General features: G+C 47.1%; 1 long non-coding RNA gene and 2 other non-coding genes across 4 annotated transcripts in view; all 3 read left to right on the forward strand.

The window, feature by feature from the left end:
* Window positions 1–20,232, forward strand: part of LOC140400007 (uncharacterized) — a 33,530-nt gene extending 13,298 nt beyond the window's left edge. The window contains exons 2-3 of one of the 2 annotated variants that reach the window (XR_011937959.1): window positions 5,313–5,548; window positions 19,694–20,232. This is a non-coding gene — a long non-coding RNA (uncharacterized lncRNA). The remainder of the gene's footprint in view (window positions 1–5,312; window positions 5,549–19,693) is intronic. The other variant, XR_011937958.1, reaches the window with a different exon arrangement.
* A 2,440-nt stretch (window positions 20,233–22,672) lies between these two features.
* trnag-ucc (transfer RNA glycine (anticodon UCC)) lies at window positions 22,673–22,744 on the forward strand. The gene has a single exon. It is a non-coding gene; the product is annotated as a tRNA-Gly (tRNA).
* A 445-nt stretch (window positions 22,745–23,189) lies between these two features.
* trnaw-cca (transfer RNA tryptophan (anticodon CCA)) lies at window positions 23,190–23,261 on the forward strand. The gene has a single exon. It is a non-coding gene; the product is annotated as a tRNA-Trp (tRNA).
* The last annotated feature ends 4,049 nt before the right edge of the window (window positions 23,262–27,310 follow it).

Genomic DNA, 27,310 nt, shown 5'->3' on the forward strand with positions numbered 1-27,310 from the left:
CACGTACACTCACACCAGTACCTGCGCAGCAAGCAGTAAAATATGTGTTCTGTATCAAGGAGAGACAGTGAGGGTGATACACACTTTCACACACATTAATGCGGTCACTCACACTCTCTCACACCCACAAACACACACTCACTCATCAATAACTGATCAGTAAGCAGTAAAATACGTGTTATATATCATAGAGTGACATTGAAAATAAAACACACGCACACACACTCACATTCTCTCACTCTGACACACCAGTAACTGAGCAGGAAGCAGTAAAATATGCATTATATATCACAGGGACATTGAGGATAAAACTCACACACACTAACTTAGCAGTAAACAGTAAGTATGCGTTCTATATCACAGCGAGATTGCGAGTCAGACGAACAAGGCAGATGAAGTGAGAACATGGGGTTATGATGTATTTGCTGTCACTGAATCACGGTTGGGAGAGGGGAAGGATTGGAAGCTCAATATTCCAGGATACAGGATCTCCAGGAGAGATAGGGCAGGAGGTAAAAGAGGAGGGAGTGTCACAATTTTGATCAGAGAATGAATTACAGCAGTAAGGAGAGATGACATCTTAGAAAGCTCTTCAACTGGATTGGATTTTGTTCATTGTCACGTGGACCGAGGTACAGTGAAAAATATTTTTCTGCGATCAGCTCAACAGATCATCAAGTACATGAAAAGAAAAGGAAATAAAAGAAAATACATAATAGGGCAACACAAGGTACACAATGTAACTACATAGACACCGGCATCGGGTGAAGCATACAGAGGTGTAGTATTAATGAGGTCAGTCCATAAGAGGGTGGTTTAGGAGTCTGGTAACAGTGGGGAAGAAGCTGTTTTTGAGTTTGTTTGTGCGTGTTCCCAGACTTTTGTATCTCCTGCCCGATGGAAGAAGTTGGAAGAGTGAGTAAGCCGGGTGGGAGGGGTCTTTGATTGTGCTTGCCGCTTTCCCCAGGCAGCGGGAGGTGTAGATGGAGTCAATGGATGGGAGGCAGGTTCGTGTGATGGACTGGGCGGTGTTCACGACTCTCTGAAGTGTCTTGCGGTTTTGGGCCAAGCGGTTGCCATACCAGGCCGTGATGCAGCAGCTAGGATGCTTTCTATGGTGCATCTGTAAAAGTTGGTACGAGTTAATGTGGACATGCCGAATTTCCTTAGTTTGCTGAGGAAGTAAAGGCCCTGTTGAGATTTCTTGGTGGTAACGTCGATGTGGGTGGACCAGGACAGATTTTTGGAGATGTGAACCACTAGGAATTTGAAACTGCGAACAATCTCCACCTCGGCCTCATAGATGCTGACAGTGGTGTGTCCAGTTCTTAGCTTTCTGAAGTCAATGACCGGCTCTTTAGTTTTGCTGGCATTGAGGGAGAGGTTGTTGTCGCTACACCACTCCACTAGGTTCTCGATCTCCATCCTGTATTCTGACTCGTCATTATTCGCGATCCGGCCCACTATGATCGTATCGTCAGCAAACTTGTAGATGGGGTTGGAACCAAATTTGGCCACGCAGTCATGTGTGCACAGGGAGGATAGTAAGGGGCTAAGTAGGCAGCCTTGCAGGGCCCAGATATTAGAACTATACTGAAGCCAAATGGGTAGAACTTAAAAACCAAAAAGGAGCAATCACATTGCTGGAGTTTTCCATTGGCCCCCTAACCATCCGAGAGAAATAGAAGAGTGAATATGGAGGCAAATTTCAGAGAAGTGGAACAGTAATAGGGTTGTGATAGTGGGAACAGTGGGGGATCTCAACTTCCTCAATATGAACTGGGGTAGTCATAGTGTGAACGGTTTAGAGGGAGCGTAATTCTTAAAATGCATCCATGAGAACGTTTTAAGCCAGTACGTAGAAGGACAGACAAGAGAGGAGCGGTCTTGGGCTTCACTTTCAGTAACGAAGCTGGACAAGTGGTTGAAGTATCGTTGGGGGAGCATTTTGCAGACAGTGATCTTAACTTCATTAGATTCAAGATAGTTCTGGAAAAGGAGATGGATGGACCTGAGATCAAAGTTCACAAATGGAGGAAGGCTGATTTTAATAAGAACAGATATGATTTGGCCAGAGTGGATCGGGAGCAGACACCTTTCAGTAAATCTGTGACAGAACAGTGGGACACATTCAGCAAGGAAATAGGGAGAGTACACGGCCAACATGTTCCAATCAAGAAAAGGGTGAGACCAACAAATCCAGTCAACCATGTATATTGAGGGATATACAGCGTTGGATCAGTAGAAAAGGGGAGGCTTGTGGCAGATATCAAGGGCTCAAAACAGCAGAAGTGCTAGAGGTGTACAGAATGTGCAAGAGGGGACTTAAAACGGAAATGAGGAGAGCAAAAAGGAGACATGAACATAGAACATTACAGCGCAGTACAGGCCCTTCGGCCCTCGATGTTGTGCCGACCTGTGAAAGCACTCTAAAGCCCATCTACACTATTCCCTTATCGTCCATATGTCTATCCAATGACCATTTGAATGCCCTTAGTGTTGGCGAGTCCACTACTGTTGCAGGCAGGGCATTCCACGCCCTTACTATTCTCTGAGTAAAGAATCTACCTCTGACATCCGTCCTATATCTAGCTCCCCTCAATTTAAATCTATGTCCCCTCGTGCGAGACATCACCATCCAAGGAAAAAGGCTCTCACTGTCCACCCTATCCAATCCTCTGATTATCCTGCATGACTCAATTTATTTATTTTTTAAAAAATTTTTTGTAGTGTACCCTATTCATTTTTCTGATTAAGGGGCAATTTGGTGTGGCCAATCCACCTAACTTGCACATCTTTGGGTTGTGGGGGCGAAACCTACGCAAACATGGGGTGAATGTGCAAACTCCACATGGACAGTGACCCAGAGCCAGGATCGAACCTGGGACCTCAGCGCCGTGAGGCAGCAGGGCTAACACACTGCGCCACCGTGCTGCCCTATTGTATGTCTCAGTTAAGTCACCTCTTAACCTTCTTCTCTCTAACGTAAACAGCCTCAAGTCCCTCAGCCTTTCCTCTTAAGATCTTCCCTCCATTCTGGTGAATCTCCTCTGCACCCTTTCCAATGCTTCCACATCCTTCCTATAATGCGGCGACCAGAATTGCACGCAATACTCCAAATGCGGTCGCACCAGATACTGAAAGGATACTGGCAGGTAAAATAAAGTTGTTAAGTTGTTCTACAAGTACATTAAGTGTAAAATGATAACTTGGGGCAGAGTAAGGCCCATGATGGATCACAGTGGTAACTTGTGTGTGGAGCCGGGTGATGTAGGTGGAGTTCTAAAAGGGTATTTTGTGTCAGTGTTCACCCGTGAGAAAGACAGTGTGGGTATAGATATCAGGGAGAAGGACTGTAATAAAACTAAAGAGATTAATATAGACAGAGAGGAGGTTCTGACTGGGAGGCTTCAAAGTAGACAAAGCTCCAGGGCCAGATGAAATGTATCCTAGGCTGATGAGTGAGGCAAGCAAGGACATAGCAGGGACACTGGCAATAATTTTCAATTCCTCTCTGGCCACAGGAGAGGTGCTGGCGGACTGGAGGATCGCCAATGTGGTACCATTATTGAAGAAGGGAGGAAAGGATAAACCAGGAAACTACAGGCCAGTCAGTCTAACCTGAGTGGTGGGGAAACTATTGGAAGCAAATCTGAGACACAGAATTAATCTGCATTTGTAGAGGCAGATATTAAAAGGTCAGCGTGGTTTGGTTAAGGGGAGGAGATGTCTGACCAACTTGATTGAATTTTATGAAGAGGTGAACAGGTGTGTCAATGAGTGAAATGCATTTGACGTAATCTACTTGGACTTCAGCAAGGCTTTTCATCAGGTCCCACATGGGAGACTGATGTGAAGACACATGCCCAAGGGACTGAAGGACATTTGGCAAATTGGATCCAAAATTGCTGAGTGGCAGGAAGCAGAGGCTGTTGGTGGAGGAGTGTTTTTCTAATAATAATAATTGCTTATTGTCACAAGTAGGCTTCAATGAAGTTACTGTGAAAAGCACCAAGTCGCCACATTCCGGCACCAGTTCGGGGAGGCCGGTACGGGAATTGAACCCGCGCTGCTGGCATTGTTCTGCATTACATGCCAGCTGTTTAGTCCACTGTGCTAAACCAGCCCCTAGCCTCTGATTGGAAGATTATGTCCAGTGGTTTTCCACAGGGATCAGTGTTGAGGCCCTTGCTGTTTGTGGTTGATACAAATGCTTTAGATATGAATATAGGAGGGTTGATCAGTAGGTTTGCTGCTAATATGAAATTTGGTGGGGTGGTAAATATTGAGGAGGATAGCCTTCGAATACAGGACGACACAGATGGACTGATCAGTGGCAAACTGAATTCAATCTGGAAGAGATGCAGTTGGGCAGGACAAACAAGACAAGAGAATACATGATAAATGGCAGGACGCTGGGAGGCTCGAAGGACCGGAGGGATCTTGGTGTGCATGTACACCAGTACCTTAAGGTAGCAGAGCAGCTGGATACAATGGTTAAGGAAGCCAATGCAGTGTGTATCAAACTTTTTAACCGGGGTCCCATTTTTACCAACCGGCCATCCTTCGGGACCCTCGCTGGGCGGCCTTTGCGACCATCTCCGGCTGATCTTCGCGACCCACCATTTTCACTTGACTTTAATGTGACAGGTGAGCCAGCTTGGTCCCCACGATCTCACTTGCTTTGTTATTCACTGTTACATTTCTGATAATGACTTCAGCTGATGATTGAAGATCTCACTGCATCCGTTGAAAAAAATACAGAGGTTTGTCCTCGAACTCGCCATGTTTATTCTTCAAACGTCTTTGACAATTTGAGGTTTTAAACTTTCATTTGCCAGTAATTCCCTGCATGTAACACCCATGAAATTTGACTCCTGATTGCAGTGGCACAATTTATAAACCCACCCCTCAAATAATCATAGATTATCATAGAATTTACAGTGCAGAAGGAGGCCATTTGGCCCATTGAGTCTGCACCGGCTCTTGGAAAGAGCACCCTACCCAAGGTCAACACCTCCACCCTATCCCCATAACCCAGTAACCCCACCCAACACTAAGGGCAATTTTGGACACTAAGGGCAATTTATCATGGCCAATCCACCTAACCTGCACATCTTTGGACTGTGGGAGGAAACCGGTGCACCCGGAGGAAACCCACGCACACACGGGGAGGATGTGCAGACTCCACACAGACAGTGACCCAAGCCGGATTCGAACCTGGGACCCTGGAGCTGTGAAGCAATTGTGCTATCCACACTGCTACCGTGCTGCCCCTAATCATCATTGTGCTGCTTTGTTCCTGTTTTCAGCTTCTTCATGGGTTGTTCACCAGAGGCCCTGGAGTTCACTCCAGCACTGCTGGCAGCTGCAAAATGGAGGAATCTCTCTCGGGCCCAGAACACGTGATGTCAGCGTACGGGGCGTGTGACCTGCTCTCTGGCGCCGCCTCCGGTGGGAGGATTCCAGAATTTGCTGAAAATAACTGGCCTGGGACTGTGCACTGACATCAGGAGGAGCCGGTCCACCTTGCGCACTACTTGATAAGGTGGGCAGGCGCGGATGGCAGTTAATCTTAAAACGGCCTCACGGCCGGCACTTATAAAAGCTGGTCGTGACCATTGGCCATTCCCCCCGCAATCTTTTTTTAAAAAAATATGTTTTATTGAAATTTTTTTCCCAAACAACAATTTTTCCCCTCTTACAAAGCAAACGCAACAATAACAATACAGAAATTTTTAACAATACACAAGTAGCAAAACCCCTTTATCTTTGACCTAAACTAAACTAACCCCCCCCCCTTCCCCTGGGTTGCTGCTGCTGGTCATCTGTCTTCCCTCTAACGTTCCCCGAGGTAGTCGAGAAATGGCTGCCACCGCCTGGTGAACCCTTGAGCCGATCCTCTCAGGGCAAACTTTATCTGCTCCAGTTTAATGAACCCCGCCATATCATTTACCCAGGCCTCCAGTCCGGGGGGTTTCGCCTCCTTCCACATGAGTAGGATCCTGCGCCGGGCTACTAGGGACGCAAAGGCCACAACGTCGGCCTCTTTCGCCTCCTGCACTCCTGGCTCTTCCGCAACTCCAAATAGAGCTAACCCCCAGCCTGGTTTGACCCGGGCCTTCACCACCCGCGAAATCACTCCTGTCACTCCCTTCCAATACCCTTCCAGTGCCGGGCACGTCCAAAACATATGTGCGTGGTTTGCCGGGCTCCCGCCACACCTCCCACATTTGTCCTCCACTCCAAAGAACCTGCTCAATCTTGCTCCCGTTATGTGTGCTCTATGTGGCACCTTAAATTGAATCAGGCTAAGCCTGGCACATGAGGAAGAGGAATTTACCCTGCTTAGGGCATCAGCCCACATACCCTCCTCTATCTCCTCCCCTAGTTCTTCTTCCCACTTTCCTTTTAGTTCGCCCACCAACTCATCCCCCTCTTCCCTCATCTCTCGGTAAATCTCTGACACCTTGCCCTCTCCGACCCACACCCCTGAAAACACCCTGTCCTGTATCCCCTGTGCCAGGAGCAACGGAAATTCCCTCACCTGTTGTCTAGTAAACGCCCTCACCTGCATATATCTCAAGAAATTTCCCCGGGGCAACTTATACTTTTCCTCCAATGCTCCCAAGCTCGCAAAAGTCCCATCTATAAATAAATCTCCCACCCTCCTAATTCCCAACTGGTACCAGCTCTGAAATCCTCCATCCATTCTTCCTGGGGCGAACCTATGGTTGTTCCCGATTGGGGACCCCACCAGGGCTCCCCGCACCCCTCTCTGTCGCCTCCACTGTCCCCAGATATTCAATGTTGCCGCCACCACCGGGTTTGTGGTAAACTTTTTAGGTGAGATCGGTAGCGGCGCCGTCACCAGCGCCTCTAAACTCGTCCCTTTACAGGACTTTCTCTCCAGTCTTTTCCACGCCGCTCCCTCACCCTCCATCATCCATCATCCATTTATGTATCATTGCCACATTGGCAGCCCAATAGTAATCGCCCAAGTTCGGTGGTGCCAATCCTCCTCTGTCCCTACTCCGCTGAAGGAACCCCCTCCTTACTCTCGGAACTTTCCCTGCCCACACGAAGCTCGTGATGCTCCTGTCTATTTTATTAAAAAAGGTCTTGGTGATTCGTATAGGGAGACATTGCAATACAAATAAGAACCTCGGGAGGACCATCATCTTAATTGCTTGCACCCTGCCCGCCAGCGATAGAGGCTGCATGTCCCACCTCTTGAAGTCCTCCTCCATTTGTTCTACCAACCGTGTCAGATTAAGTCTGTGCAAGGTTCCCCAGCTCCTAGCGATCTGAATCCCCAGGTATCGGAAGTTTCTTTCCACTTTCCTTCGAGGCAAGCCTTCTATCTCTCTACTCTGGTCCCCTGGATGTATCACAAATAATTCACTCTTCCCCATGTTTAGCCTATACCCCGAGAAATCCCCGAACCCCCTCAAAATTTGCATAACCTCTATCACCCCCCCCCCCCCCCCCCCGCTGGGTCCGACACGTATAACAATAGGTCATCCGCGTATAACGAGACTCGGTGTTCTTCTCCCCCTCTAATCACCCCTCTCCAATTCCTGGAGTCTCTCAATGCCATGGCCAGAGGTTCAATTGCCAACGCGAACAACAATGGAGACAGCGGGCATCCCTGTCTTGTTCCCCTATATAGTCGGAAATACTCCGATCTATGTCGACCTGTAACTACGCTTGCCGTTGGAGCCCCATAAAGAAGTCTAACCCAGCTAATAAACCCGTTCCCAAACCTCCTTAACACTTCCCATAAATACTCCCACTCCACCCTATCAAATCTTCTCTGCGTCCATTGCCGCCACTATCTCTGCCTCCCCCTCCACTGGGGGCATCATTATCACCCCTAATAGTCGTCGCACGTTAACATTCAGTTGTCTCTCTTTTACGAACCCTGTCTGGTCTTCGTGCACCACCCCCAAGACACAGTCCTCTATCCTCGATGCCAGTACCTTTGCCAACAATTTGGCGTCCACGTTCAATAATGAAATGGGTCTATAGGACCCGCACTGCAACGGATCTTTATCCCTCTTCAAAATTAACGATATCGTTGCCTCCGACATCGTTGGGGGTAGAGTCCCCCCTTTCCTGGCCTCATTGAACATCCTCACCATCAACGGGGCCAACAAGTCCACATATTTTCTGTAATACTCCGCCGGGAACCCGCCTGGTCCTGGGGCCTTCCCTGCTTGCATGCTTCCCAGTCCCTTAATAACCTCGTCCACCCCAATCGGTGCCCCCAGGCCTACCACCCCCCGCTCCTCCACTTTCGGGAACCTCAATTGGTCCAGGAATTGCCGCATCCCCTCCTCTCCCTCTGGGGGTTGAGACCTATACAGTTCCTCATAGAAGGTCTTGAACACCTCATTTATCTTTCCTGCCCTTCGCACCGTGTCTCCCCTTTTGTCTCTAATTCCTCCTGTCTCCCTCGCTGCTGCCCTCTTTCGCAATTGATGAGCCAACAGGCGACTAGCCTTTTCCCCATATTCATACCTCCTCCCCTGTGCCTTCCTCCACAGTACCTCCGCCTTTCTGGTGGTCAGAAGGTCAAATTCCGTCTGGAGTCGTCTCCTCTCCCTGTACAATTCCTCCTCCGGGGTCTCTGCAAATTCCCTATCCACCCTTAAAATCTCCCCCAGTAATCTTTCCCTTTCCTTGGCCTCTGTTTTCCTTTTGTGGGCCCCAATGGAGATCAGCTCTCCTCTGACCACCACTTTTAGTGCTTCCCATACCACTCCCACAGGGACCTCGCCGTCGTCATTGACCTCCAGGTATCTCTCAATACACACCCGCACTCTTGCACACACTCCCTCATCCGCCATCAGTCCCACATCTAATCGCCAGAGTGTTCTCTGCTCCCTTTCCTCTCCTAATTCCAGGTCCACCCAATGTGGGGCATGATCCGAAACCGCTATGGCTGAGTACTCAGCTTCTTCCACCCTAGAGATCAACGACCTTCCCAAAACAAAAAAATCTATCCGGGAGTACACTTTATGGACATGGGCGAAGAAAGATAACTCCCTAGCCCTAGGTCTAAGAAATCGCCATGGATCCACTCCCCCCATTTGGTCCATAAACCCCTTAAGTACCTTGGCCGCTGCCGGCCTTCTTCCGGTCCTTGAGCTGGATCTATCTAGCCCCGGGTCCAGCACCGTATTAAAGTCCCCTCCTAAAATCAAGTTTCCTACCTCCAGGTCCGGTATACGCCCCAGCATCCGTCTCATAAATCCCACATTGTCCAGTTTGGGGCATACACATTAACCAACACGACCTCCATTCCCTCCAGCCTGCCACTCACCATTACATAACTACCTCCGCTATCTGCTACGATGTTCTTTGCTTCAAATGCTACCCGTTTCCCCACCAAAATGGCCACCCCTCTATTCTTTGCGTCCAGTCCTGAGTGGAACATCTGTCCCACCCATCCTTTCCTTAGCCTAACTTGGTCTGCCACCTTTAGGTGCGTCTCTTGGAGCATAACCACGTCTGCCCTTAGTCCTTTCAAATGCGCGAGCACTCGGGCCCTTTTTATCGTTCCGTTCAGGCTTCTCACGTTCCACGTGATCAGCCTCACTAAGGGGCTACCTGCCCCCCTCCCGTGTCGACTAGCCATTACCTTCTCTAGGCCAGTCCCATATCCCGCCTCCGCGCTCCCGCTCACTCCCCCAGCGTCGCACACCATCCCCGCCCACCCACTCTTTAGCCATTTCCTTTTGGATTTCCGCAGCAGCAACCCAGTTGTCCCCCCCCTCCGCCTCCCTACCCCCCTCCCCGCTAGATCTCTTTCTAGCATGATTGCTCCCCCCCATATTACTTCCGTAAGTCAGCTGACTTCAACTGACCCCGGCTACTCCTGCTCACTCCTCGACCCCCCCCCCCGTGTGGGGAACTCCCATCCGCCTTGCGCCTGTCTTCCCGCCTTATTCTTTCTGGTGCGGTAACATCCCTTTACCTGACCCGCCTCTTATGGCGCAGCTCCCTTTCCCCTCCCCCTCCCCTTCCCCATTCCCCAACTATGTTCCGTCTTTCCTCCCTCACCGGCGCCCACATTTTCCCAATGTCTCCCCCCTTCCCAATTTACTTCTCAATTAACTTCAACCACAACATTAACAATAACATTTCCTGCAGCATCAGTCCCGATCCAATTTCTCTTCTTTGATGAAGGTACATGCTTCCTCCGCCGTCTCGAAATAATGGTGTCTCTCCTGATACGTGACCCATAGTCTTGCCGGCTGCAGCATCCCGAACTTCACCTTCCTTTTATGCAACAGCTCTTTGGCTCGGTTGAAGCTCGCACTCCTTCTCGCCACCTCCGCACTCCAATCCTGGTATACCCGTACCACTGCATTCTCCCATCTGCTACTCAGCACCTTTTTAGCCCATCTCAGGACCTCTTCTCTATCCTTAAGGCGGTAAAATCGCACGATTATCACCCTGGGTGGTTCTCCCGCTTTTGGTCTTCTCGCCGGAATCCGATTTGCCCACTCCACCTCCAAGGGGCCGGTAGGGGCCTCAGCACCCATCAGTGAGCTCAGCATCGTACTTGCATACGCTCCACAGTCCACTCCTTCCACACCCTCAGGGAGACCCAGTATCCAAAGGTTCTTCCTTCGCGCTCCATTTTCTAGGGCTTCGATCCTTTCAGTACACTTTTTATGAAGTGCCTCATGCGTATGTGTCTTAACCGCCAGGCCCAGGATCTCGTCCTCAATATCTGTCACCTTCTGCTCCACCACGTGGAGCTCAGTCTTCTGGGTCTTTAATGTCTCCTTGAGCCCCTCAATTGCCTGTAGCAACGGGGTCAGCACCTCCCTCTTCAGCAGCTCCACGCACCATCTCACAATTTCATCCTGCTCAGGCCCCCATGTCGCCTGCGCTTTCTCCGCCGCCATCTTGTACTTCTCTCTTTCTGACCCTTTGGTCGACGATTCCTCCCGCTGCAGCCGCCGCCGCCGGTTTTTTCCTCCTTCGTTTGGGGGGGACTCCCTTCTCACACACCCCACACCGGGTTGCGCGTCGAAAAATTCCCCGTTGGGGCTCTTAAAAGAGCCCGAAGGTCCGTCGGAGCTGGAGCCGCCGAAGCGTGCGGCTAGCTAGACATCACCGCAACCGGAAGTCCCTTCAGTGGCCTTGATGAGGTCTTTTCACAGTTGTTCCCTCTGCTGCTAGAATTCATCTTTGATACAGGCCCTCAGGTCAGCTTGCAGCTTCCCCCCGCAATCTTGATTACCGCCACCATCCTGGAACCTTCCCGAGATCCACCCACAGGACACGACCCTGAGCTTAAAAATGACAGGCTCATGATACCACAGACTATATTAGCCGAGGCACAGAGTTTAAGAACAGGCAGGTTCTGCTGGAACTGTAAAACGTTGGTAAATCCCACACACACACACTGTATCAGAGAGTGAGTAAATCCCACACTGACACTGTATCAGAGAGTGAGTAAATCCCACACTCACACACTGTATCAGAGAGTGAGTAAATCCCACACTCACACACTGTATCAGAGAGTGAGTAAATCCCACACTCACACACTGTATCAGAGAGTGAGTAAATCCCACACTCACACACTGTATCAGAGAGTGAGTAAATCCCACACTCACACACTGTATCAGAGAGTGAGTAAATCCCACACTCACACACTGTATCAGAGAGTGAGTAAATCCCACACTCACACACTATATCAGAGTGAGTAAATCCCACACTCACACACTGTATCAGAGTGAGTAAATCCCACACTCACACACTGTATCAGAGAGTGAGTAAATCCCACACTCACACACTGTATCAGAGAATGAGTAAATCCCACACTCGCACACTGGATCAGAGAGTGAGTAAATCCCACAGACTCACACTGTATCAGAGTGAGTAAATCCCACACTCACACACTGTATCAGAGAGTGAGTAAATCCCACACACTCACACACTGTATCAGAGAGTGAGTAAATCCCACACTCACACACTGGATCAGAGAGTGAGTAAATCCCACACTCACACATTGTATCAGAGAGTGAGTAAATCCCACACTCACACACTGGATCAGAGAGTGAGTAAATCCCACACTCACACTGTATCAGAGAGTGAGTAAATCCCACACTCTCACACTGTGTCAGAGAGAGAGTAAATCCCACACTCACACACTGTATCAGAGAGAGAGTAAATCCCACACTCACACACTGTATCAGAGAGTGAGTAAATCCCCACTCTCACACTGTATCAGAGAGTGAGTAAATCCCACACTCACACACTGTATCAGAGAGTGAGTAAATCCCACACTCACACACTGTATCAGTGAGTGAGTAAATCCCACACTCTCACGCTGTATCAGAGAGTGAGTAAATCCCACACTCACACACTGTATCAGAGAGTGAGTAAATCCCACACTCACACACAGTATCAGAGAGTGAGTAAATCCCACACTCACACACTGTATCAGAGAGTGAGTAAATTCCACACTCATACACAGTATCAGAGAGTGAGTAAATCTCACACTCACACACAGTATCAGTGAGTGAGTAAATCCCACACTCTCACACTGTATCAGAGTGAGTAAATCCCACACTCTCACACTGTATCAGAGAGTGAGTAAATCCCACACTCACACATTGTATCAGAGAGTGAGTAAATCCCACACTCACACACTGTATCAGAGAGTGAGTAAATCCCACACTCGCACACTGTATCAGAGAGTGAGTAAATCCCACACACTCACACACTGTGTCAGAGAGTGAGTAAATCCGACACTCACACACAGTATCAGAGAGTGAGTAAATCCCACACTCACACTGTATCAGAGAGTGAGTAAATCCCACACACACACTGTATCAGAGAGTGAGTAAATCACACACTCACACTGTATCAGAGAGTGAGTAAATCCCACACTCTCACACTGTATCAGAGTGAGTAAATCCCACACTCGCACACTGTATCAGAGAGTGAGTAAATCCCATACGCACACACTGTATCAGAGAGTGAGTAAATTCCACACTCACACACTGTATCAGAGAGTGAGTAAATCCCACACGCACACTGGATCAGAGAGTGAGTAAATCCCACAGACACACTGTATCAGAGAGTGAGTAAATCCCACAGACACACTGTATCAGAGAGTGAGTAAATCCCACACGCACACACTGTATCAGAGAGTGAGTAAATCACACAGACACACTGTATCAGAGAGTGAGTAAATCCCACACTCACACACTGTATCAGTGAGAGAGTAAATCCCACACTCACACACTATGTCAGAGAGTGAGTAAACCCCACACTCACACACTGTATCAGAGAGTGAGTAAATCCCACACTCTCACACTGTATCAGAGAGTGAGTAAATCCCACACTCTCACACTGTATCAGAGAGTGAGTAAATCCCACACTCTCACACTGTATCAGAGAGTGAGTAAATCCCACACTCACACACTGTATCAGTGAGTGAGTAAATCCCACACTCTCACACAGTATCGGAGAGTGAGTAAATCCCACACTCACACAATGTATCAGTGAGTGAGTAAATCCCACACTCTCACACAGTATCGGAGAGTGAGTAAATCCCACACTCTCACACATTACAAGACACTCACAGTTCCTGAAGGAATCCCAGACTGCCGCACAATCCCTCTCACCGACAGCCAGGTGACTTTTCCCGGTGAATCTTTACACATTGACAAACTGGGACTGGAGACATTCTTTCTGAAATGGATGCCCTGTTTGTAGTAAGAAGGTTTCTGATTGGTGGAAATTCCTAAATGTGATTGGTCTGTTTACATCTCCAATCAAATAAACAGAACGTAACTGGCTGTCCTCATTTTCACAATGTCCAATCACAATCATTCCTTTCCCCATTCCTCATTAGAATAGATGTGAGGCTCTGTCTATTTAATCTGCGCTCGGAAGGGGTTTGCTTTATTTCTGGGTGAAATTGACGATGGCTGACGAGAAGAAACCAACATCGAAACCAGCTTCCAAAAAGGGAGCCAAGAAAGTCATTAAGAAACCGGCAGTAAAGGGCGGCAAGAAGCGGCGAAGGTCGAGGAAGGAGAGTTACTCCATCTACATCTACAAAGTGATGAAGCAGGTTCACCCCGACACCGGCATCTCCTCCAAGGCCATGAGCATCATGAACTCCTTCGTCAACGATATTTTCGAGCGCATCGCGGGTGAGGCTTCCCGCCTGGCCCATTACAACAAGCGGAGCACCATCAGCTCCCGGGAGATCCAGACCGCCGTGCGCCTGCTGCTGCCCGGGGAACTGGCCAAGCACGCCGTGTCGGAAGGGACAAAGGCGGTGACCAAGTACACCAGCTCCAAGTAAAATCCACAATGGACTGAAAACCACCCCAAACACAACGGCTCTTTTAAGAGCCACCCACAATCTCTGTGAAAAAGCTGCACCATCTTTTCCCGCATTGACTTGATGAGAAATCTCTTTGTGGAGGAGAGAGATTTGTCCCGTTCCAGAATGTTGTGAATGTGGCTTCATACCCGCCCGTCACAGACACTTTCACACAGAAGAGAATCAAACAGAATTGAGAGCGGATTTTCAACCCAGTCTGGTATTTGTGACGGACAATGAGGAGAAGCACAATTTCAGGAGGGAATTATTTAAATTTAATGATAACCATATTCAGAGTTTAACAACTGATGAGTTAAATTAATAAGGAAATTTTTATTTTTTTTCTCTCGGGTGTTGTAGTACCCGCTCCCGGAACACAGTAAAGGCGGGAATGAAGAGGTTATTTTCGGGCTGATCTGTTGTTCCGCAGGTTTCCCAGGGGACGGAATCTGCGAGATTTGAGCACACACAGGACCTGAGTCCATTGCAGCGCTTTAAGATCTGCCTCTCCCCGGCCCTCCCTATTCTCCGGACACAAAGCTGCCTGTTCCACCGGCTGGATAGAGTCGGGGATTCTCTCCACACTTCCCAGTAACATTCCCGGCCGCTTTCAGGAGAGAGGCTCCGAAATCAGCCCTTTCTCTCTGTCCCTGTGAAGCCTGTGTGAAGGAGTTGGTTGGTAATCTCTGTGTTTCTGCTTTTGCAGTGAGCTGAGATTTGCTCCATTTTAAATTGCTGAACGGGGTCGCCGGTTACAGAGAAGAGATTGACAAAATCAGACTGTTCCGAAAATAGCGCCCGGATTCTGGGAGGGAAAATAGTTTCCTGAACATTGAGCCGTTCCGTTATTGGGATTTTCCTGAACTGAAATTGGCGGGAGTTTCGAATTTGAAAATGTCAGCCAATCAAAACCTCCACATTCTTCTCCCTGGCCTGTGATTGGTTAATTGTTGACTGTCCTTGAGTTTTAAATATAATTTGTTTCCACCGACAAATACCAGAATATTCTGAAGATGAATAAATGTGATGTTTCCTCCCAACAAGTTTTTGGGAAGAGTGTCGCCAGCTCCTTGTCACACACAATCCGTACATTGTCACTGACAGAGCAAAGAGACACAGGCAGGTCATCAGTTCCACAGTCTCAGGCAGCAGAAATCGTTCCAGGGACACAGTTTCAACCCATCAATTAAACAGCAGGAGAGACAGACGCTGTGTCCATGTCACCCTAACTCAGTACCGCTGACAGGAGGCCCCATAAATCCCAGTGCAAATTCTCACCCATTCTCATCATCACTGTATCAGTTCCACAATGGAGCAGCTTAGTGAAATAATCAATATCAGAGAAAACTGACACATGGTTTCCGGTTAAGAATTACACAATTAATCTTAATAATGTACTCTGAGATTCGAGTTAAATACCAGCCACATCACTCACATCAGGGGTGGCTGTACTAATCCTCAGAGTGTGTCCTCTCAAATAGATTAGTTGCAAACACAAATATCAGGTGCATTCTCCGATTGAGATATGCTGAAAGCGACAAAGTTTATGAAAATAAAAGATACAATCTCATTTCGCTGACTATGAACTGAGCTGTAACTTGCAAACTATTGCAAAATCCTCACTGAATCTGTTCCAGATGGAAGATACTGCAGCAATTCCAGACTGTGGTCCATTTTACATTCATGTCAAAATGTTGACTCCGAATCAGACTGAGTGTCACAGATCAAATCATGTGTACAACCTGAGTTTAACTTCCAGAGCAATCCAGTATCAGATTGAAGGTTACATTATCTTTCACAATTGTGTTCTGATATTAAATGCTGGTCCAAAACTCTCACATTGTTTGCTTCAAACCTCCCACAGCAATGGTTTCTTTCAGTGCTGGAAATTTACGTGGAATGAATGCAAACTTATAAACTGTCCCAGAGATTGAAAGGTCACATCCTGAATCGCATCCTCCCACTGAGTCACAGAGCCTGACAGGTACAGGATAATCCCCAAACACATGTTTAGAGTAAGATCCATCCTCACACTGAGTCCTGGAGCATGACAGATTCAGGATTATTCTCAAACGGTTGTTCAGAGTAAGATGCTGAAAGACACTGTACTCACTCATAAATAGCAATCACAAAAAGCAATCAGACTCAACAATTGTACCTCTGAGAGATTTAGAAATGGTTAAAAGACTCTCAGAGAGGAAACAATAATGACATACAAACGGAAGACTGCGTGCACACACACCACACAAACGTATACCCATACACACACACAGGTATACACACAGAGCTTTACACACGTATACACAGAGATACACACACAGTGTACAGGCCCACACACATTATACATACAGTTGCACACACACAGATACACAAACATACACACACAGGTATATACACGTGTACACACACAGTATACAGAGTCACACGTGTTATACACACACAGTTGTACACACCCGCACACACAGGTATACACACACAGGCACATAAACATTCACACAAATTCTCAAATACACACACATATATAGAAACACGCATGTGCTCACAGACACAGATATACACAGAGACAGATACATTACATCAGAGAAATAATTAATCCAGCTGCAGTGAAGTAACAGAGATATAGTTCCAATACAGGATGGTGAGTGGCTGGAGGAGAGCCTCCAGGTCGTGGTGTCGGCCGCCCTTGTCCCTCTCTAGATGGTGGTGGATGTGGGTTTTTTAAGGTGTTGCCAAAGGAGCCTTGGTGACTTCCTGCAGTGAATCCTGTAGCTGGTATACACGCTGCCACTCTGCATCAGTGGTGGAGCGAGTGAGTGTTTGTGGATGGGGTGCCGATCAAGCAGGATGCCTGGTCCTAGATGGTGTCAAACCTATTCAGTGTTGTTGAAATTGCAACTATTAAAGGAAATGGAAATTATTCCAATACATTCCTGATTTATGCTGTGTCGACAGGGTTTGGGGAGTCAGGGAGTGAGTGCCTCGCCACAGGAGTCCGAGTCTTTGGCCTGCCTTCTAGCCACAGTATTTAAATGACCAGTTCAGTTTCTGGCCAATGGCAATCAGTCAGATGTTGGCAGTGGGGTTTCAGCGATGGGAATTCCGGTGAATGTCAAGGGGCGATGGTTAGATTCTCACTTATTAGAGATGGTCTTTGCCTGGAACTTTTCAGCCCAAGCCTGGATATTGTCCAGGTTGCTGCATTTGGACATGGACTGTTTCATTAACAGAGGAGTTGTGAATGGTGCTGAACATTCTGCAATCATGGAAAGCCTGTGTGTGTTTGCAGCATTCACAGCGTGTGTCCGTGTGTGAGTAAATGCCATTTCAGACATTGGTTGCACAAATTAAGTGTTTGCTGGAACCCTCTTCCAGCCGAGTAAAAAACCCGTTTCCTGGAAAGAAATGTCAGATATACTTGTGGTGAGAAGCTAAATGTTTCTTTTTACTGTAACGGAAAGTATAAAAAATAACTAGCAGAGAATGGTTTCGATCCATCGACCTCTGGGTTATGGGCCCAGCACACTCTGCTCTATGATTATTAGTATTGCGTTGAAGCGACACAATTCCTCACTTCCGCAATGTTGTTCATCAGGACCACATGTGCTCGACAGCGCACCCTGGCGGCACAATTCCACTGTGTAACTCACCAACAATTGGACACACACACACACGCAGCAGCTGGACACTGTCACCTTACACAAGATAACACACACGCACACAAGCATCGACTGACTGATCATATATAGAAAGTGCTCCCATTAAGTTGCAGTGTTCTCTGTCTTCAGGTGACGCCCCGGAGGACTGGAGAATAGCCAATGTTGTTCTTTTGTTTAAGAAGGGGAGCAAGGATAATGCAGGGACCTACAGGCCGGTGAGCCTTACGTCAGTGTTAGGGAAATTACTCGAGAGAATTCTTCGAGACAGGATCTACTCCCATTTGGAAACAAATGGTCGTATTAGAGAGAGGCAGCACGGTTTTGTGAAGGGGAGGTCGTGTCGCACTAACTTGACAGAGTTTTTCGAAGAGGTCACAATGATGATTGATGCATGGAGGGCAGTGGATGTTGTCTATATGGACTTCAGTAAAGCATTTGACAAGATCCCTCATGGCAGACTGGTACAAAAGGTGAAGAAGTCACACGGGATCAGGGGTGAGCTGGCAAGATGGATACAGACGTGGCTAGGTCATAGAAGGCAGAGAGTAGCAATGGAAGGGTGCGTTTCTGACTGGAGGGCTATGTCTAATGGTGTTCCGCAGGGATCAGTGCTGGGACCTTTGCTGTTCGTAGTATATATAAATGATTTGGAGGAAAATGTAACGGGTCTGGTTAGTAAGTTTGCAGATGACAAAAAGGTTGGTGGAATTGCGGGTAGCGATGAGGACTGTCAGAGGATACAGCAGGATTTAGATTGTTTGGAGACTTGGGTGGAGAGATGGCAGATGGAGTTTAATCCGGACAAATGTGAGGTAATGCATTTTGGAAGGTCTAATGCAGGTAGGGAATATACAGTGAAAGGTAGAACCCTCAAGAGTATTGACAGTCAGAGAGATCGAGGTGTACAGGTCCACAGGTCACTGAAAGGGGCAACACAGGTGGAGAAGGTAGTCAAGAAGGCGTACGGCATGCTTGCCTTCATTGGCCGGGGCATTGAGTATAAGAATTGGCAAGTCATGTTGCAGCTGTATAGGACCTTAGATAAGCCACACTTGGAGTATAGTGTTCAATTCTGGTCGCCACACTACCAGAAGGATGTGGAGGCTTTAGAGAGGGTGCAGAAGAAATTTGCCAGGATGTTGCCTGGTATGGAGGGCATTAGCTATGAGGAGCAGTTAAATAAATTTGGTTTGTTCTCCCTGGAACAACGGAGGTTGAGGGGAGACCTGAAAGAGGTCTACAAAATTATGAGGGGCATAGACAGAGTGGATAGTCAGAGGCTTTTTCCCAGGGTAGAGAGGTCAATTACTAGGGGGCATAGGTTTAAGGTGAGAGGTGCAAGGTTTACAGGAGATGTACGAGGCAAGTTTTTTTACACAGAGGGTAGTGGGTGCCTGGAACTCGCTGCCAGATGAGGTGGTGGAAGCAGGGGCGATAGTGACATTGAAGGGCATCTTGACAAATACATGAATAGGATGGGAATTTCGGGATACGGACCCAGGAAGACTAGAAGATTTTAGTTCAGGTGGGCAACATGGTCGGCTCAGGCTTGGAGGGCCGAAGGGCCTATTCCTCTGCTGTACTTTTCTTTGTCTTTGTTCTTTGTTGTAAAATCTCCCCTCTTTCCTCTTGTGTAACTGTGTTATCTGCATCTTCACTCTGTTATTGAAAGGTCTTCCCTGATGTTAATTAAACTGCTTTCCGATATTTAAGTATATTCTCTCCCGCTGAACTGTGATTTCTACTGTGGAACCGAGATCTCTACTGTGTAACTGCTCTCTGCTGTGGAATATGATCTCTGCTGTGAACTGTGCCTCTGCTGGGAAACGGCGACCTCTCCTGTGGAAATGTGCTCTCTGCTGTGGGACTGTGCTCTCTGCTGTGAAACTGTGCTCTCTGCTGTGGGACTGTGTTCTCTGCTGTGAAACTGTGCTCTCTGCTGTGTTACTGTGTTCTCTGCCGTAAATTGTGTGCTCTGCTGAGAAACTGCGATCTCTCCAGTGGAAATGTACTCTCTGCTGTGGAAACGTGGACCAGATGTGATGCAGCTGAGGATGCTGAGTGATGTAACGTGGACATGGTGAAGTTACTGGCCAGAAACTTCCGAATTGTATTTTTGTTTTGAATGGACAGCTACAATCCACGTGTTTATTCTAGGACACAACAATGAATAAAAATGAATCAGTGCTGAGCAGATTCTAACATCCCACACCTCCAGTTTGTTCTTATTGAGAACCCCGTCCTCGATGGAAGCTTTTGCTCTCCGAATCAGACCACCGCCTCCTGGGAATACAGCAGCGATACCTCCAAGATCTGATCTGTAACAGAATCACAGAATAATACAGTGTCCCCTTGTGACTGAAGGGAACAGGTGCTCCCTATCCGCCCTGTCTATACCTATCATAATCTTGTACACCTCGATGAGATCACCCCTCAGTCATCTCTGTTCCCGCGAGAGAGAGAAAACAAGCCTATCCAACCTCTCTTCACATCCTAAATGCTACATCCCAAGCAACATCCTGCTGAATCACCTCTGCACCCCACCCAGTGCAGTCACATATTTCCTAGAATGTGGTGACCAGAATTGCACACGGTACTCCAGCTGTGACCTACCCAACATTCTATTCAACTCCACCATGACCTCTCTGCTTTTGTAATCCATGCCCCGATTGATAAAGACAAGTATCTCAAATGTCTTTTCCACCACCCTATTAACCTTGCCTTCAGAGATCTATGGACAAACACTCCAAAGTCCCTTTGTTCCTCAGGACTTCCCAGTGTCAGGCCATTCACATTAGTTCTACAATAATAATATAATATTCTTCATTGTCACAAATAGGCTTATATTAACACCTCAATGAAGTTACTGCGAAAATCCCTACCAAATGGATCACATCTAATTTTTCAGCGTTAAATTCCATCAGCCACTTTTCTGCCCATTTGACCATCCCGCCTGTATCTTCCTGTAACTCAAGACACTCAACCGCACTGTGAGCTTGAAACTCAGTGAAAGGATTTCACATTCCTCTCGGAATCTGAACACCAGCTCAATCCCAACATTCAGCTTGGGTGGGCAGACAAGACAACGTCCTTCCCGCAGGCCCCCCAGCACAGACTGGATAATATCCCAAACTCGTATCCTGCTATTGTCACATTGCTCCACCACCTTGGTCTCTTCACAAAAGTCCAGGAACCTCAACCCAAATCCTCAGACCTTTGATTATCTCTTCAAACAACATCTTGTCCCTGATTAAGTTCATCCTGGGAAGAGTGGCTCGGTATTCCGAGTTTCTCTGCAGGCATCCGGTTGCTGTTGATGGACCAAAAGAGGCCTCACGCCTGAAAGAAAGCCTCTCTCACAGCCCTGTGAGCGTGTCTCCATTAGACGGTGTAGTCAATACCTGCAGAGTAGATAACAATGGAGAGAAGTGTGAGCAATTTCAGCGTCACAATTCTCTGGATACAGAGCATTCAAAATATAATATTATTGAAAATACTGAACAGATCCTCTGGGAGCAGGACTCAAGTCAAAGGGGAAAATCCGGTGGATTTCTAGTGGAAAGATTTAACAACTGGATGATGGCAGCTGAAATCAGTCCTTGCGTTACAATCTCTGTAGATATTCTACTGAATTTAACCCTGCAAAAGGCATATTTTCCGACTAGAAATCCAACACATTTCCCCCTGTTGTGGAGGAAGTTCTCAATCGCACAGGTGGTCAAACGGAATAAGGCTGGGCTGGGATTTGAGTCCAGATTTTTCTTCAGTGAACAGACACTTTACCGGACGAAGCTACAGAGTCTGAGGATGTTCAGCTAATCACAAGGGAATACTGGAAATACTGTACAGATCTGTCGTATCTGTGAAAAGAGAAATAGTTAACATTTCACAACCTGACCTTTCGTTGGAACGACCTGTTTCTCTCTCCACAGAAGCTACCGGATCAACTGAATATTTCCAGCCTTTTCTGTCTTTGTTTCGGGTTTGCAGCATCCGCAGTATTTTGCTTTTGGGTCAAAGGACAATGAGTTGCCTTTCCTGCCCTGAGGGTTATTGCAGGTCTCTCTGGCTGTGATTGTCGCTGATTCGGCCAAACATTTACAGTCTAACATTAATTGACCGCGAGAATGGGCGGTGAGGGGATTCTGGAACCGCTGCAAGTCCATATGGTGTATGTACACACACAGTGCTGTTAGGGAGGGGTTCCAGGTTTGGATGGTGCCTCGCGGAGGAAAAGTCAATTTCAGGAGTGGGATTCGAGCCCTGACCTCCAGAGGAGACTGCGACCTGCGCTCGGCCATCCTGACCGAAATCGGGTGGCCTTTCCGAGGGTCGGTACTGGCTCCATGGGCCGAATGGCCTCCGTCTGCACTGGAGGCATTCTATGATTACTGAAATAGGGTGAAAATGGCAGCATCAGGACACAGGGACGAGTTAAGGTCTCAGGCCAGAGTAAGTGTCCTATGTAATGACACATAGAATGTACATTTATTGTGGACTGGTGCCATCTCCTGGCTGAACGGGAGCCGTGCGACACGGACACGGAGCATTTTAAATTGGAGTGAAATAACTTACGCAAAGTAAGTATTTGTTACGAAACAGTTAATCAAACTGATCTAAAGAACCAAAAGGACACGTCTCCATTCTGTGAGCGATGGTGGTATAGTGGTGAGCATAGCTGACTTCCAAGCAGTTGACCCGGGTTCGATTCCCAGCCATCGCAATAATAAATTTGCAATTTTTGCACCTCTTTGTGAGTTTCAAACTGAGGAAGAGAAAGTTTCTCACTCAGAATTTAGTGGCAAGTACAGCGAGGAGTGAAATAAGTAACTTTCTCAACATTTTTAATGTGGTTTCAATATGGACAGTGTTCGACTATTCACCACCCAAGCCCTCCGACAAAAGCTAAAAATCACAGCATTTTCACTTCAGCCTCATGAAGTGGACCAAACAGAGACACAACAGACACGTTACAGACGAGGATGGGATTTGAAGCCACGTGTACAGAGCACAATGGATTATTGTGCATCACCTTAACCACGTGGTACAGCTGCTTTACTTCAGGGCCCTTTAATATCCCTCAATCTGACTTCTCTGCGTTTCTTTCGCACAGTTGGGTATAAATAAAACATAAATCTATGAGGAGAAACCCGTAATGGTCCGCACTTGGGCTTGTGGCGCAACGGTAGCGCGCCTGACTCCAGATCAGAAGGTTGCGTGTTCAAATCACGTCAGGCTCAGGATGTTTTTCTGCCGCTGGTTCCAGGAATTTCTCTCTGTGGGAATGTTCCCGAAATGACTCCGTGTCTGCGTGGGTTTCCTCCCATAGTCCAAAGATGTGCAGGTTAGGTGGATTGGCCATGATAAATTGCACTTAGTGTCCAAAATTGCCCTTAGTGTTGGGTTGGGTTACTGGGATAGGGTGGAGGTGTGGACCTTGGGTAGGGTGCTCTTTCTAAGAGCCGGTGCAGACTCGATGGGCTGAATGGCCTCCTTCTGCATTGTAAATTCAGTAAATTCTAAGGACAAGGTGAGGTCTCAGGGCAAGAGTCCAAAATAATGACACACAGAACATCAGAAGTCGACATTGCTGCAAACACCACATTTATTGTGGACTGGTGCCATCTCCTGGCTGAACGGGAGCAGTGCGACACGGACAGTTTCATTCATGAGCATTTTAAATTGGAGTGAAATAACAGAAACACAGCAAAACGTTGTTTACGAAACAAAGCAAAGCATTAAAAGGACTCAACATTCGGCAGTAAGTGATGGGGGGATACTGGGGAGCATCGCTGCCTTCCAAGCAGTTGATCCGGGGTCGATTCCCGGCCACCGCAATAATAATTTGATCGGAGGCGTTTGCGTGATTTCGTGTGTTTCGAGCTGAGGAAGAGAGCTGGAGAAAGTGAGGTGGCTGGAGGCAGGAATCTCCGTTTGTTCTAAATAGTCTGGTTGGATTGTTCACATCCGTCCGAGTGGCGAAACTGTGATCTCGGTTTCTGTAGTAATTTATTATTGGATTTTGTTATATATAGAATTGACAATGCAAAAGGAGGCCATTCGGCCCATCGAGTCTGCACCGGCTCTTGGAAAGAGCACCCTACCCAAGCCCACACCACCCTATCCCCATAACCCAATAACCCCACTCAACCAACACTAAGGGCAATTTAGCATGGCCAATCCACCTAACCTGCACATCTTTGGACTGTGGGAGGAAACCGGAGCACCCGGAGGAAACGCACTCACACACGGGGAGAATGTGCAGACTCCGCACAGACAGTGACCCAGCCGGGAATCGAACCTGGAACCCTGGAAATGTGAAGCTGATGAATGTGATATAAAATAGTTAGTTTAAATGTATTAGTTACAGTAATGTAGATGTAGGCCAGTCTAATTCTAGGGAGTTCACAGACAAAGGATTTCAGAAAGCATGGCACGAAAGGGGGAGGTGTGTCTGGTGGAGGAGGAGAAAAGGATGCTGGGTAACAAGAGATCCAGGGTTAAGGAATGAGAAGTGAGCCAATTAGGATGTATGGCCAGGTCAGGAGGGGTAAAGGATGACCTATGGGAATCTGTATGTGAAACTTGATGTCATTTGAATGTATTTGTAGAGATTCCTTTGTCTCCAATAGCACTCGATTCGGAAGACCCAGGAGGCAGCTTGTGTTCTGGGTTTGTGTGGTGCGATTCAGACTTGCAAGTTGGTTAAAAATAAATAATACTATGCCTACAAATGCATCTCGAGTTTTATTGAGGCCAGACTGACGGGTAAAGAATTCAATGTTTTGTCATTTGGTGCCGGAAACCCGGGATTTCTCCAGACGGTTAGCGTCCAACTGCGAAATCAGAATTAGACTGATTTTAGACAAGGAAAGTGAAACGGGCCCACAATGTGTGTAGCTGTAAAATGACACACATTGGTTTTCCCCTCTTCTCATGGTCTGATTTGTCTGGTCACTCGCGGTTGGTATGGAACGATCGTCTCGATGAAATCAAAGGTCAGTCTGGGGATTAGAAAATTGAACTGATGGGACATCTGGCAAGATGGTTTAGTTCCACGAGAGTGTTTTTGAAACTATTGTTGATTAAGCGAAAATTGTATCCTTGGACTGTAGTGGCGAGAAAAGATACATTTTAAGAGAAACTGGATGCTGCATGTTAGTTAAAGCAGAAGTCCCTCAAAGGGTTAACAGCAGCTTGAGATAGCAGGCAGCTTGTGGTGTAATTGGATACCTTTCTTTCGAGTCACTGAAACCCCAGCAAAGTTGCAGCTTGTGGTGGAATTGGATACCTTTCTTTCGAGTCAGTGAAACTCCAGCAAAGTTACGTTTTGAAGGAAGTAAAAGGTAAAGGAAACCAGTGGATTTCTCCACCTCTTTGATAAAAGTTAATTATTATAGCAAGCAATTGATTGAAATTGCCAGAATCTTCAGTTTGAATTACTTGAAATAATGTTTATCTCATTTTATTTGTGATTTAATAGAAAATTAAAGAAACTCACTGACACCATTTTAAAAAGTGTAAATCTGGAGATGACAGTTGACTTTGCTCCGGTATAAATCACCGCAGCTAACTGCTCCCTTATTGATAGCAGCCAACATTTTTGTGAATGTAAGAAAAACTTGTTAAAAGAAAAATTGTTAAGATAAAGAATTAATTAAGTTGTAAAAGTTATACAAGTTTGTGTTAAGCAAATCGTAAATTCAGTTCTGAGTTGAGATCAGAGCTAAGCTTGCAGGTTGCAGTAATTCAATTTGAATTTTCAAACATTTTAAGTTTTAAAAGAACACTGTTAAAACCTTTTAAATACTTTTGCCAAGTAGCAGAAATTGCCATTGGTCATAAATAGGCAAATACATTTTTAAAAAAAAGATAGCCAAAGTATGAAAGCTATAGAGTTAATTAGATTATGGAGACAATATTGTCAACATGAGAGGGATAAGATCATGTTATTAAATTGGCAAGAAAATGCCCTTAAAATGGGGATTCCAATAAGTGAAATGGGGAACCAGAAAACTCTGGAGGTCTTGAAAAAGGAGTGTGCGTTCAAAAAACGCGCAAGTAAAGAGAGGATGGACTCGAGAAAAAAAAAAAGAGCTACATAGTTCAATGACTGACCTTGCATTGTCAGAAGCAGATGAGCACCTAGAAAATCGGACCATGTCGGGTAGAGTCCCGACTGCACCAGTAGCACTGTCTGCACTAATTCAGGAACCAGCAGGGTATCATAATTTATATCCAGTCGCTGCTCCCCAGATTCAAATCATGCCAGCCTCTCCAGCCCCTTCGGTTGATAGCTTGCATCCTATTTCAGCATCTTCACCGCCTGTTCGAGAAGGGGAGCTCTGTTCAACAAGCCCAGTTAGCTCTAGGACCCGATCTCGGACAATGAGAGAGGGGCCTGATCATATCCAGAAACAATCACGCATACCACCTAGATCCCTTCAGACCGATATGGCAGGACAGAAAAGTATGAGAACAAAGAAAGAGGATGGGAATGGTTCTGAGAAGCTGGAGCTCCCCCTAGTCGCAGGGAAGGACGTCGAAGTCTTTGAAGAGCCAGAGGAATCCGTTAGAGCGCCCCCTAGTGAGACTCTGAGACAGTTGCCGATTAGGAAAATACCAAACCCTGATGCTGTAACGGCGGCCGCCCAGCCCACGATAGACGTTTATTTCCCATGGAGACCCAATGAGATGATGGCTATTCTGGCTGCAATCCCAGACAGGAAGAAATCTCCTGCTGCTTTCGTGGATTACCTGAGAACTACCATCTTAGTTTATCAAGCTGATTCTAGGGACATCTGGGCCCTAGTCCAGCAGGTTTTAACCCCAGCAGAGTACAGCCATCATCGCAATCACTTGAATTATGCTAGGCACGCCGCACATCAGCAAGCCCATACTTTGGACGACGATAGACGGGCACACATCCTGAATGTGTTGAATGTCACATTACAAACGCCCATAAACATTTCTGCTATCTTAGACCTCAAACCTAAAAAGACTGAAGAGCCAGAGGAATTTCTGGAACATTTTAATGAAATCTACCGTGGGCAGTCAGGCGACTTGCCGTACCAAAATGGTCAGAGTTCCCTTCAATGTTGTGCTATGTTAATGCATTGCCTAGCACCTTCCGTTGCTGCTGCCGTGAACTGTAATAACATGAATTAGTCAGAGAACGACCCTTCTCTGATGGCCAGGGCAGTCAGATTTTATTGGAAGGAGTGTGTAGGCCAGGAAGGAGGCTCAGTTACAAAGATTAAGACTGAGTATGTAATGAAAAAGGATGATC

Source organism: Scyliorhinus torazame, chromosome 24 (assembly GCF_047496885.1).
Source record: "Scyliorhinus torazame isolate Kashiwa2021f chromosome 24, sScyTor2.1, whole genome shotgun sequence".
NCBI lineage: Eukaryota > Metazoa > Chordata > Chondrichthyes > Carcharhiniformes > Scyliorhinidae > Scyliorhinus > Scyliorhinus torazame.